The sequence below is a fragment of the Urocitellus parryii genome, chromosome 16 (assembly GCF_045843805.1).
Source record: "Urocitellus parryii isolate mUroPar1 chromosome 16, mUroPar1.hap1, whole genome shotgun sequence".
NCBI classification, from domain to species: Eukaryota; Metazoa; Chordata; class Mammalia; order Rodentia; family Sciuridae; genus Urocitellus; species Urocitellus parryii.
In genome coordinates, this window is record NC_135546.1 from 12,251,942 (window position 1) to 12,264,279 (window position 12,338).

At 41.1% G+C, this 12,338-nt stretch overlaps 1 protein-coding gene across 1 annotated transcript in view; it reads left to right on the forward strand.

Moving 5' to 3' along the window:
• Grm7 (glutamate metabotropic receptor 7) overlaps positions 1-12,338 on the forward strand; it is a 777,046-nt gene that overhangs the window by 664,202 nt on the left and 100,506 nt on the right. The window lies entirely within an intron of this gene.

Here is a 12,338-nt window from a genome sequence, read left to right on the forward strand (position 1 = left end):
CCCTCAGGGGACAGTCTCCAACTTCCCAGACTCTTTCAAAATTGGCCTCCCTGATGAGACCTGACTCATTTACCTATCTATCCTGACTGCCTAATTCTGGCTTTATTTTTTTTATTAAATTTTTTGTTGCTTTGTCAGAGTTCATTCTTTAGCAATCCTTTCTTTTTTTTAAAATTTTTTTTTTATTTTTTAAAGAGAGAGTGAGAGAGGAGAGACAGAGAGAGAGAAATTTTAATATTTATTTTTTAGTTCTCGGCGGACACAACATCTTTGGTATGTGGTGCTAATTCTGGCTTTAGTAAGTACTCTGCTACTCTCAATGTTTATGGCAGCAACTCTTTTAGATGCAGCATTTGCATGGAATCAGATCATAAGGTACTTGTCCTTCTGTGCCTGGCTTGTTTCACTCAATATAATAAAAGAACAAAGCAGGAGACACTGCATTAACAAAACATACTTCAAAGGTGTGGAAATTAGAACATCATTGTATTGTTAAAAAAAATAATAATAAGCAGACATTCATCCCATGCCACAGAATTGAAAGCCTTTGACTTTTTGAAATACAATTGACTTGACACCAGGGGAAATATTTGGTTAACAGGATGTCTTTTTGTGAAGAGCTAGTTTAGAAAAGAGGAAGAACAATTTATAGATACTGAAAAGAAGCCCAGTGTAGGCAGAATGGTGGAAATGGGGGAGGAAGAGGTGGATAAAGACAGCTGCGGATTCTCAAGAATCTCAGGCAGCTCTGGGCTGCCCTCAGACCATGATTGGAGACATAATTCTCAGGGAATATCCAGACTCTGGCTCAATGGAAATTCTGAAGCAAAAAAAAAAAAAAAAAAAATCCTGTAGAGATAGGAAAGATGTGTTTTCTGGGGAAGATGGGAAACCAGGCCATTACACTGCAAAAAATCTATCTTTGTTTCTTCTTCTGAAAGGGTAAAGTTTCTAAGCTGGAAAGCTTGAATGTAAAAGATTAGGTATTATTAAGTTCCTCTGTTACACCCAGATTCCTGAGATAGTTAAGACAACACCCTATTGGCCATTTAGCCTAGGGCCCTGTGCAGTTGTCACAGGGCCTGGACCAATCAGTTTGAATGTGTAACCCACTTACGAATGACCAATCACCCCCGCCCGATCTGTTCCCACCAATGAATGTGCCAATCACGTCTCAGAGTTGTTGTTCAATTTCCCCGCGCCTCATGATGATTTGTTCTGATGTATGCAAAGCCTCCCGCCCTCCCCAAAAAGTGTACTTAAGCTCTGTTTGAACCTCTGCTGGGGCTCTGGGCTGCTCTCCCTTCTTGAGTAAGCACGGAGCTGCAGCGCACTGGAATGGATCCCCAATAAATCCCCTTTTGCCAATTGCATGGAGTAAGTCTCTTGTGTGGTCTCTCCCTCCGACGCTCCGCCGGACCCCCCTTACATTTCCAGTTTTCACAGCTTGGAATGACCTGTCATTTACCCAAGGCAGTGTAAATTATGTCTTGAATTTTTTCAAAGTAGTAGAGAGGAAAAGCTCCGAAACAGGGTCTACCTTGGGTTATAGCTCTGAGTGTGCCCCATTATACGACCTGCACCCCATTTTGTAATGGGAAGCAGCTGTGTAAAGTGAATGTGAAGCTTAAATAAAATCATGCCCAAGAGCACTTTTCACAGCGTCTGGAACCTTGTAGGGCTTGATATATTTACTAGAGCATCTAATTATGAAACTGGTCTTGAAATCAGGATCTTGAAAATTGAGATTTGGTCCTCATTACCCTGGTGTTGAGGATTAAACATCTGAGAAATACTCAGACGAGCAAAAGGTAAATTTTATTTAAGAAGCAGAATAGAGAGAGGTAGCAAGAAGGTGAGAGACTCACTCCTTTGGGGGGAGGGGCTCCAGAGTTGGTTCCCAAGGGAGTTGAGGTGCCTTGCCCCTTTTATAGATTTCAGGTTTCCTTTCTTCTCATGCTTCCTCCTCCCACCCCACCTAAAGACAAAAATCATATGATTAGCTCAGGGGTGATTGCTTGTGTTGGAAAGTGTGATATCCACACTCCCCATCCCCGACACACACTGTTAGCAACCAGGTGCTGAAATGCCAGATTCATAGGACCCCAATAGACCTCCAGGAGCCAAATCCCATGCAATCACACAAGAGCCTTTATTGCAATCTCTCAAGCCTGGACTCACAACCGTTTCCGACACAGGGGCCCCAAGGTCCCAACTAAGTCCTGACCCTTAGTTCAGTGAGGATTTCTAAGTTTTGGGGGGGATACTTTATGCGTCACAGCATCACACAGCAAATCATTTCACACCTCGGGAAAATCAAACAACAACTCTTAACAGTGATTAGCACATTCATTGGCAGGAACAATTGGGTAAGGGTGATTGGTTAGTTGAAGTGATGGATACATTTGAACTGATTGATTTAGGCGGCGAGGGGTGTATATGATAAACTACATGGTTCTACATGGTTTCCTAACATGTTATCAATCACTGAAACTACTGGGAGAGTCACCTGGCATTTCAGGTATTTTCCCTGTCTCCCGCTGATTGGTGGTTGCTAGGAGGTTACTATGGATCTTCAGGGTCAGGCATTAGGTCTTTCCAGGAACTAGTATAACTGAGTCAGAGACACCTGGTGCTGCAGATCTCTCCTTATTTATAGACAAACAACTCAGCAGGGTGGCTATGTGCTGTGGGTTTTTCCAAGGACAAGGATCATGCCCCGCCCTCCCTCTGGACAGGCCTTGAAGGTTGTTTTTTTCAAAAAATGGAGTCACATCAGTTTCTCAGTGCTATTTACCCATTTCCTTTTCTTTTATAATCTGCTACCTCTCCTTTGCCCTGGCCTTAATTATACATAGTATTTGTGGTCATTTTGACAGAAGCATCCATGCATGAAATTTGACTTCAATCTCTGTTCCCCACCACTTTCTCTCCCCTTCTTCCTCTCCCTATTCTACTGGTTTTCCTTTTATTCCTTTATTTTTGATTTTTTTTTTCTACATACACACAGGGTGAACTTCCCTGTGTTACATTCATACATGTATAGAACTTAATTTTGCTAAATTTATTTTTTAATTCTTGCCTTTTTCTTTCTTCCCTCTCATTCTTCTACATCTACTCACTGATCTTCCCTATATCTTCGGTATCCAATCACCTCCCTCACTGCCTTTTTTCCCCTTATTGTTGATTGGCTTCCACATATGAAAGAAGACATTCTACCCTGATTTTCTGAGTCTGGCTCATTTCACTTAGCATGATGTCCTTCAGTTCCATCCATTAACAACAAATGACATAATTTCATCCTCCTCTATGACCGAGTAGAACTCCATTATGAATATACACCACATTTTCTTACTTCATGTGTCTGTTGATGGACACTTGGGCTGATTCCATCATTTAGCTACTGTTAATTGTGCTGCCATACATTATGGTGATTGTTGTTACCCACTCTCCCTGTCTGATTGTCTTACTCAGTTTCTTCAAAGTCAGCTTTGTAAGCAGAGTGTTGAGAGAGTATGCATCCTTAGGGTCAGCTTTGGGGGCTGGCAGTGCTGGGCCTGGCTGATGAGAACTGTTAGATTTTTTTAGGAAGTTTGCAAGTCCATTTTAAAACACAATTGTTATTGAAATTGAATATGTTAAATGACAAGCGAAAGCAGTAAGTTCTCAAAACTCAGTCCTTCCAGAGGATTTTAATATATGTTACTGTCATCTCTGCTCTTGAGATTATTTACATGTATCAAATCTGAGTGTTGGAAACAGTATATAGTTGTATGCTGTTGTTAAACCACGACACAAAGAAAAGACCACGGACTCCAATTTAAATCAAATTTAAGTAAGCTTGTTATTCAGACTGGCCAGGACTGTCCCTCTCCCAAAATCTGTGGGAATAGAAGATAGTACTCCGGCTCTGGAGGAGTGCAGGTTTTTTTGCACAGAAAGTTGCAAAAGGGGAGTATCTTGAGAACTTACAGATAATAGTATTTTGACAAGCATAATACAAAAGCAGGTAGTAGGTTAATGGTCTAAATGGTTTAGCACTTGGGGAGTAAATTTAGATTCCAACATCAGAATTTATTAGGCACCACAAAGGTTTCAGAGAGTGTTGTTATCTGGTCAGGGAAAACCAGGCATGGGTGAGTTCAAGGGACGGGCAGGCATTCCAAGCAAGTTTAGAAATTACAGTAATTTATAGTAAAGCAGAAATTAACTTTTCATGCCTTTGTGATGAGATGGCTCCCAATCTTAAGAGTTGGAATCAGGCTGGGTTATCATTGTGCTGCCTCAGGACACCACATTGGCAACTTGAAATTAGTCAAGATGAGTAATGATTGACAGCATGGGAATTAACCAATATTATGGATTATGGTATTTCCCCCAAAATAGCAGGGCAGGTGTGGGGGAAGAGGGCAAGTTCAGCAGTATGGATATGTTCCTCAGCTCAAGTGTGGGAAACTTAATGCCCAGAGTCATAGGTGAAGCGTATTTGGATACAGGGTCTTTGCAAGGTAGTTAGGATTAGATGAGGCCATGCAGGTGAGGCCTCCATGAGGGCATTAGTGGCTTTATAAGAAAAAGAGAAAGCAGAACTAGCTCACTTCCTCTGTTGCACCTCATGTTGCTTTTCACCAAGAAGTCCCTCGCCAGATGCCAGTGCTATGCTTTCGGTCTTTCTAGCCTCCAGAACTGTGAGCCAATATGCTTCTGGGGTTCCAACCCAGGGATGTTTTACCACTGGGCTACATCCCCAGTCTTTTTTTATTATGTATTTTGAGACAGGGTCTAAGTTGCCCAGGCTGGCCTAGAACTTGCAATCCTCCTTCCTTGACCTCCTGAGTCACTAGGATTACAGGCATGTGCCCCCATGCCTGGCTAAACTTCTTTATAAATTACCTAGTGTCAGGCATTTTGTTATAGAAATGGGACACAGACTAGGACAGAAGGAATGGGCACAGTTGAAGCATCCTGGTGATTGTGAGGAAAGACTGGATATAACTTTGAAAGATTTTCACAAAAGTTGCTTAGAAAACCAAATGGGAAGAAGAAACTACTTTCAGTGTTTATTCAAAATAGGCAAGATGCTTCAGAAAGAAATCCAGCAAGTAGCAGGAATCCATGTTCTACTTTCTAATGGCAAAATGGATTCTGTTTTCACATCTGATGCCAGAAGATTTTGAAGTTGCCTCGTAAGACCCAAGACAACAGACTTTCCTAGTCCTGAAACTGATCTTGCAGAAAAATGTTGTTTATTATTTTTTAGTGTTTATATTTTTAAATTTCGTTTTAAAGGAAATATATTCAAATAGCCAAACAGGAAGTATGGAAAAATATGAAATGACTTCATCTGCCATGTGGTTTACATTGCCAGTTTCTTTACTGCTCTTTTAAAGTACCCTTCTAGTTTCTCCTGGCATACCCAGATAAATTTAAATCTGGATTTTTAGCATCCTCCTCCTCCTCCTCCTTTTTATGCCAAGTATATGTTCAGTGTTCCGCACTTTGTTTTTCCTCCCCACTCTTGATAACAGGTTTAGTTTATTTTCCTATATGAATACTTAGAGCCTTTTTATTAAAAAATTTTGTTCAATTATATGTATATCCAATAATTAATTTAATCATTCAGTTAATTCCTGGACTCCTAGTTGTATCCAGTTTTTTGCTACTGTATAAGGCTGAGATAAATAACTTTCATAGTGTAACACCATAAGGACCACTGGCCCTCTCACATCCCAGCAAACAGAAACGTGGTCAAAGTTTTAGATTTCTTCAGTATAATGTAATGGTGAGTGACAGTGTCTTTATGGTATATTAATGCACATCTCACTTCAAGTGACACTCATCTTAATTCTTATGGTTAGTGCCATTCTTCCCCCCCTCTCCCCCACAACCTGTTTTATTAAAAATGAGTTCTCTGTTCATATCCTTTGCTAATTTTCCTAAGATTGTTTTTTAATCATTTGAAAGCCTGCAGACATCAGCCCACAAGCTTCCTGTTATAGTGCTTTTATTCCTACAATTGGTTGCCATCCCATAAAACTAGCCTTTCAGGTAGCTGGAGTAATCAAGTGAACTCATTTGGGGAGGTAAGGTAGATCCATACACTGGATGTTTGTTCATCAAACACTGTAGTCAAATTCCATTTGAATCAGATCCCAGAGCCCACAGGATAAAAATCAACCTCAAAACTCAGCTTGGGCCACTCCTTCTGCCTCCCTCTCTCTCTCTCTCTCTCTGTATATGTGTGGGTATACACACTTGCACAAACCTTCTTCTGTCACAGGCCTCCCTTGAGCTAGTTGTTCTTCCTGTTCTCTACACACCTTTGCTTTGCCTGGAATGTTCCGGGTTGCCTAGCAAACTCACGTGTACTGATAGTCTTATTAGTAGCTGTGTTATGATCTATATTCAGATGATGTGGACTGCATCCCAGCTCCTTTACTTCCAGGCTTCTTCAGGTTACATTGAATCTGCTCTTTAACTCCCTGAGCTCTGGTCACTGGCCCAGTAACATGGGAGCAGAATTGCACAGTAGCCAGGAGTGTGGATTTTAGAGCAAGAGACAACAGGATTGGAATCCCTGTTCTTATTCCTGTGAGTGAGTGCATTGGGAAAATTACTTAAAATTACTTAATGATTCTGAACCTCATTATCACATTTGTAAAGTAGAAACAATTCTCTGTGGTCCTCTCTCAGTTCTGCCTGTCTTATGAACAAAGAAATTCAGCTTCTGTTCCAGACTATCCTTTTAAGGATATTTATATAGCAAACTTCAGGGAAAATAGAGGTAAAGCTGTTCCTGTGGAGCTGAGGGCAATTTGCTTTCCTTTCAGGGTAATACAAACAATGTCCATGTTGAATATCAGTCAGGTTTTCATGCAGACCCCTTTAAAATGTTGGGGTTTTCTAAACTCAGGATTCCTCATTTATAAAACAACCCACAGCATGTCTAACATCCATTTGTCCCTCCTTCCATTGTTCTGTGGGAATTGGAGGTTGGGAAGCCAGCATATATGATATGACTCCAAATGTAAATACTCTTCTTTGTCTCTGCCCCAGCAATTGCCTATTTTCTTTCAGCATCCATGAAAGTGTCTAGGGTAACTTAGAGCTCTCAAATACAGGGATGTCTCAGTGACTTTATTTCTTAACACTTTGCTTTATAGATTTGTTGTTATAACGTAAAGGCCCATAAGACAGTGCCTTTGCTTGGAGCATGGTAGTTATACAAGTAGTAGAGCCAGAACCACCTGTTGTTCCTATTTGTATCTTAATGTGTTGGAAAATCTGCTGGAGATTAATAAGTGCACAAGCATGAGTTCCTGGCGCAGAGTAGGCTGTCCAGAGGGAGATTCTTCCTTCACATTCATTGATCTTATCATTTTAGGGAAGCTGTGATAGAAGGAAGGGACACAGGACCCTTGCGAAGGCAGATTAAGTTCTCAGTTGGCTTTCTAGAATGCAGTTAAGGGAGGGAAGTCCACAGTAAGAGACATGGGGCTCATGTGTGCACGTGGTTGGATCCATCCATCCAACCCATATCCAAGGCCACAATGAATTCAGCCAGCAAGGTGGAATGTTGCCAAATTAGAGACACAATTTGGTGTTGTGTTCTAATTCCATTCAAGGGCATCTCTTTGGGAGAGGTAGATACCGTCTTTTAGCCAAAAGCATTCCTTAAAGAATGTGCTTAGAGGCATTGGAACTCCTGGTTCTTCAGCTAGTCTCCAAACAGCCATATCTCTCTCAGGAGGAAATCCTTTGTGACCAGATATCCCCCAATCATATTTCTTTTTGCATGCTCCCCAGAATTCCAGTCTTCACTAACAATGTCTCCATCTGTCCTCTGCAGGCTGGGCTCTTGCTAGGATTGGTCCCCAGGCTGGTGCTATTGGGAGGTGCTAGAGCCTTTAGGACATGAGGCCCAGTTGGAGATCCTTAGGTCACTGTGGTGTGCCTTTGAAGGGCCCTTGGGACTTCATCCTTTTTATCTCTTTCTGTTGCTCCATCACATGTTTCCCCCATTGATATCTGGAATTCCCTTCAGAGACCCACATGCTTCTAGTATTGCCAAGTGACACCCCCTTCAGAGACCCTAAGCAATAGGTCCAACCAATCTTTGACTGGAGCCCCTAAATCCATGAGCCAAAATAAACCATTTCTCTCCACAAGTTAACTACCTCAGGTATTTTGTTGTGGCTAGGGAAAGCTAACACAGCATTCCACCTGTAATTTTTGCAGCTTATTTGTCACTCATGCTGTACAGTCCAGTGTGGACAAGACAATAGTGGGTTCTGGGGCTGCCACAGTGATGAAAGTACCTCGACTCCATTCAGTCCTCTAAGAACCCTTTTTTCCATTAGTTAGTGCTGCCATTTGTAGAGCCTCCTTCCTTATCTGTGTGAATTCAGCAGGCAGATGATACAAAGGCATGGCATTCATGCTAAAACTTTTACAGTTCAGACTTGAAAACAAGGTCCAGCTGGGTGGCTCAAGGAGTCCCTAGTTGCTTTCTGCTCCATAGGAAAGGAGGAGGGAAAACTTAGGATATCCAGGAGAGGCACCTCCCCAGAAGCAACTTAGATCAGGAGTATAGATCCTAGAGTTACACTGCCTGCATTTCCTCCTGCTTCGGATGCTCCCAGCTGGGATTCTTGGCTTTAGGTGCCCAGCCTCTCTGTGCTATGGTCTTGTAACTTGTAAAATGTGGGTAATGGCAGTAAAGCAGTTTGATAAATCAAATGATTGATGCAGTCCCTATCAGCAGCATTTAATATAGGACCCAATGAGTTCATTGTAAGCACATTGCTACTGTTAAATTAGGATTGTGGCTGCCACTTGCAACTATAAGGAAAGATGTGAAGGAATGAGAATTTTAAACAAGTGGGGCCCAAATACTGTTGTGTAGCTCATTGATATCATTGTCCCCATGTCCACCTCACTGCGAAATTTCATCTTGTTCTCTGCTAGCTGGCATTGTGGCATCCTACCATCTCTTCCCTTTACCATACAGTATCAGGTTTGTTACATGCCAGTCTCCTAACCCTGAGGCTGATTGCGGTAGATGCCTGGTTTGAATTTTAACTCAAAATTTTACCAACAGTGGTATTATTTTTCTCTCTTGTAAGACGATGTGTTCAACTAAACTTTTCTCCTTAAATTTCCTTTTGGTCCTAACTAGCTACCTTTTAATGGAACATGAAAACATTATGAATTCCTGAATTCTAGGTCTTGGCATTTGGCAGTGAAATCTTGACTTGGCAAATATTTTCACTTGCCAACATTTAAATGTTTAAGGCAGATGCTTACAATTAAGGAGCAAAATCATTACTTATAACAGTGGAACAGCTAGCAGCACCTCAAGTCATTACTCTGCTTACTTTCTCTTTTGTGTGCCTCTGCCATCTGTGCAGCCACCTCAGCGTGAGCCAGAAACCATCCGTCCACTATTTAAGACACCCCCGTATGAAGGACCAGAGGCATTGTTAATGTTAGGAAAATGTATTTCTAATTGAAATGCTGAGAAGGGAACCAGCATTTTGGGTGATTAATGTAAATTAACCTGTTCATTTGGGCTGCTATAACAAAATACCATAAAAGAACAGAAAATTATTTCTCATAGTAATGTAGATTAGGGAACCCAAGATGAAGATGCTGGCAGATTCTGTGTCTGGCAAAGACGGGGCTCAGGTACTAGGTCCTGCGTCCTCACTTGGCAGACAAGACAAGGTGGCTTTCTGGGGCCTCCTTTCTAAGGGCACTCAGCCCATCCATGAGGGCTTTGTCCTCCTAGGTCAATCACCCCACAAGCCTCTACCTTCTAATATCATGTTGGTGATTAGGATTCAACATGTAGATATTGGCAGGATATGTATATTTAGATCAGAGCATCCTCTTATGTTTTAATTACTTCCTCCTTTGTAAGGGGAGATTTGAGAGGTCCACTGCTCATTATAGAGATCCAACACAGTGCTGCATGCATACTGTCCAAGAAAAGATGTGGTGTTGCGGTAAACTGAGTTGCTGTCCCTCCTGCTGTCAATAACTAATTCTGGTATTAATGTATATTCACTGATGGTCTGTTTTATGCCAGGCATTGCCCTAGGTAACCAGGACTTAATTGATAAACTCAAACATGGTCCCTGTCCTCAACTTACCACTTGGTAGGGGGGACAGATGTTGATCTAATATTCTTTCTAACATCCAGTGTGAAACTACATCTGTGACAATTGAAGATATTGTGAGTCCATCATGAGAGGATTTCACCTAAGTGGAAGATACGGAGTGACTGACTTTATAGAAGTAACCCAGGAGCTGAGGGGTGTAGGAGCTGGCCTAGGCAAGGGGAAGGGCACAGTCCATCCGAGGGAGCAGAATATTCCCCCAGCTAGGGGGCCACCTTTGAAGAAAGCCGAGAGGATTGTGGCATATGGCATAAAGCAGAAATTAAAAACACAGAAGGTATTCTAGGCCACACTGGAAATTATGGGCTTTAGTGATTTTTTTTTTTTTTTTGAACCAGGAATTTAACTCAGGAGTGTTTAACCAGTCCTTATCCTCAGGTCCTTTTTATTTTGAGACATGGTCTCACTAAGTTGCAGAGGCTAGTCTTGAATTTGTGATCCTTTTGCCTCAGCCTTCCAAGTCACTGGGATTACAGTCATGTATTATCATGCCAAGCTGGAATTATGGGTTTTACCCATATGGCAATGAAAAGCCACTTAAGAGATTTTAAGCAGGGAAGAGTGGGATTTTTGTGATTAGGTCAGGTTGGCCTTTTTTGAAAACATCATTCTGTCTAGTGGGTAGAATTGAGAGGCTGTGTGTGAACCAGAGTAGGGACTCTTAGTTCTAAAAGTCTAGAAGAGTCTTCTAAGAGAAATAAAAGAACTGTCTCTGGAGGATACAGGTAGGTGAGTAGAAATGTAGCCAGCTATTATAGGCACTTAAAAGACTTGGGTTAGATACAGAAGATGGGAAAGAGAAAATGCTGAGGCTCATTATGGGTCCAGTTTTCTAAATTGCACTTTCACTCTTCAGAGACAGAGTGCTGAGCCTGAGAAGCAACATTTTGAAGTAGTATGGTAGTTCAATTATATTTCCAAATTAATATTAATTTAAAATTATAGTTGGAATAGAAAAATTTGCCAAAGCAGCGACAAAACAACAAGCTAAGACATCATCATGTATCCATCACCTCTTCTGTTTTGAGTGCTTTTAATTTATCTTGGTGCATCCTTCTGATAAACTCTATGGCAGGCGTCCTTGGGGATAAATTCTGAAAGATGGAGTGACTGGCCTAAGAGTATATAATGACTTTTAAAATATGTGTTTGGTCATAGGTTTGAGAAAAAGCAAAATCTGCTGCATGTTTCCAGCACAAAATACTCCCTTGGTATACCTACTGTGTGTTGGTATTATGAGACACAGTATAGGATTCTTGTCCTCAGGGAATTGACAGCAATTGCTCAGGAAGATTCTGGTTATTCTTCTGTAGTAGAGGGTCAAACAATATGCCCTGGGTCTGTGGAAATGTACTGTGAGACTGACAGAGCCTGAGCAGGTCAGAGAATGAGGTCCACTTCAGCCAACATTAATGATACGTAAAGGGGCACATGCTGCCTCCATGGGATGGACAGATACATTAAAAGGAGATGGAGGGGGAGGAGAGAGGGAAAGGAAAGAGACTGAGTAAAGACCTGCCAGGGCTCCTGGAATGCTTTGCCATCTTCAGAAACCTGTTTGCCCATGAAAACAGTAACCAAAAACCAAATTAAATATATCTTACAATAGTGAAAAAATCCTAAGCTCATTAACCATCCTTAAATAACTTAATTAGTATTATTAAAAATAATTCTGAAGAGTGGCATGAATATGTAATCTCCTTTTTGTTCCTTTATACCAACTATTTCTAAATTAGGCTGCTCTTTTTATATCTGAACTTAACCCCAGAGGGCCATAAAGTTGAGGGATGACAGAGTGGATCCTTAGAATAGGAGGATCAATATTTAATGATTAATGTTTTAAACCTCTTTGAGTTCTTTTTTTTTTTAGTTGTTGTTTTGTTTTTATCCTCCTTTCTTTTCTATGGGGAGTAGGTGGAGCAGGTAGAATTAAAATTAGCATAAACTTGTAGTTAGCAAAGATGTTTTAACAGATTCATTAAAATATGTGGAAGAAACTGACCATAGTAATTGTCCTCATAGAAGCAGAGATGGAAGGAGGTTAACTTTTCATGGTATATAGATATGCACCCTTGAAATTTTAAATGTGTCACTAAGTATATATTTTAAAGTCCATAGTTTTTGTGGCCTGAAAGGCATCAACTTGTAAAAAGCTTA